This window comes from Bos javanicus, chromosome 14 (genome assembly GCF_032452875.1).
Source record: "Bos javanicus breed banteng chromosome 14, ARS-OSU_banteng_1.0, whole genome shotgun sequence".
Taxonomy (NCBI): domain Eukaryota; kingdom Metazoa; phylum Chordata; class Mammalia; order Artiodactyla; family Bovidae; genus Bos; species Bos javanicus.
Window position 1 is genome coordinate 22,307,850 of NC_083881.1, and position 1,493 is coordinate 22,309,342.

The window sequence follows — 1,493 nt, forward strand, 5'->3', positions numbered from 1 at the left end:
TATGAGAGTTCATGTTCTTCAGCCAACACTTGATGTGGTTCGTCTTTAAATTTCGGACATTCTCATAGGTATGAAGTGGTATCTCACCCTGATGACTAACACACTTGAACATCTTCATATACTTTTCTTCTTTGGTTGAGTTTCTCAGGGGTCATTGTTTTTCATTGCCTGATGGCCAATGGCTTAAAAACCATTGTTTCATATATTTTTGTCCAGTTCTTCAGTTGTTTCTGCTTGAGGGTTCATCTGGTCTCTGTTACTCCATCTTGGCTGGAAGCAGGATTCTTAAAAACTACCCATATGTATTTTTCTAACAGTTACAGTCACCCCTGCTGTCATCAGTTCTCTATTTCTTGAACTTCAAATCCTTATTCCTAAAATTCTCTTGTGATTTTCTTGGCTTTTATTTTTATACTTTATTTATTTATTTGGGTGCGCTGGGTCTTAGGTGCAGCATGTGGGATCTAGTTTCCTGACCAGGGATCAAACCTAGGCCCTCTGCATTGGGAGTGCAGAGCCTTAACCACTGGACCACCAGGGAAGTCCCTCTTGCTTTTGGCTTTGAAAGTTAGTTTGACTCATGAAGAGTTTATATCTTGTGTTTTCTTTTCTCATCCTTCCAATAGCCATTGCTACTGCATCCTTAAGAAGTTACCAGGGTACCTGAATGATGCTCACAGATTTTAATTTAGTGATCAGGATACATAAAAGGATTAAGAGGACAAATGGGAAGGATGGATAGAGACTGAGAACATCATTTCATTCCAGGCAGCTTTACTTCAGGGGTCTTTAAAAGTTAACTGGCATAAAAGAAAACAATTGCGAAAATGGATTTTATTGAAATTAAAGACTTTAGAAAACAAGATGGAAAGCCATGGATTTGGAAAGAATATTTGTAACCCGTATGACTTTATACAAGTTATGAAACTTAAAAATGGTCAAAGATTTGAGAAACATTTCACAAAAGAAGATATATGAATGGCACACACAGCACATAAAAGGATGCTGTCACCCCTAGCCACCAGGGAAGTGAAAATTAAAATCACAGAGATGCAAGATACACACGTCCTCTAGAAGGGATTATCAGAAGGACTGACTGTCACGTGTCGGGTACCACGTGGAGGAACCGGAAGTCCTGTCTGCTGCTTGTGCTGGTGGGGATGAAAAATCGCATAGCTGCTTAAGAAACATAATGTATGACTTAATTGAGTTTTACTTTCTTATTTATGACTGCACTGGCTCTTCCTTGCTGTGTGTGGGCCTTCTCTAGTTGTGGTGAGCAGGCTCCAGAGTACCGGCTCAGCTTAGTTGCTCTGTGACATATAGGATCTTCCCAAACCAGGGACTGAACCCATATCTCCTGCATTGGCAGGCAGATTCTTAACCACTGGACCACCAGGGAAGTCCTGTTAAGACTTAATTTATATGTTATGTGTGTGTGTTAGTCACTCAGTTCTGTCCGACTCTTTGCAACCCCAAGGACTGTAGCCCAC

The 1,493-nt window shown here is 40.6% G+C and overlaps 1 non-coding gene across 1 annotated transcript; it reads right to left on the reverse strand.

Annotated features, from left to right (window-relative positions):
* Positions 1-468: 468 nt before the first annotated feature.
* Positions 469-541, reverse strand: TRNAG-CCC (transfer RNA glycine (anticodon CCC)). Its single transcript has one exon. It is a non-coding gene; the product is annotated as a tRNA-Gly (tRNA).
* Positions 542-1,493: the final 952 nt, after the last annotated feature.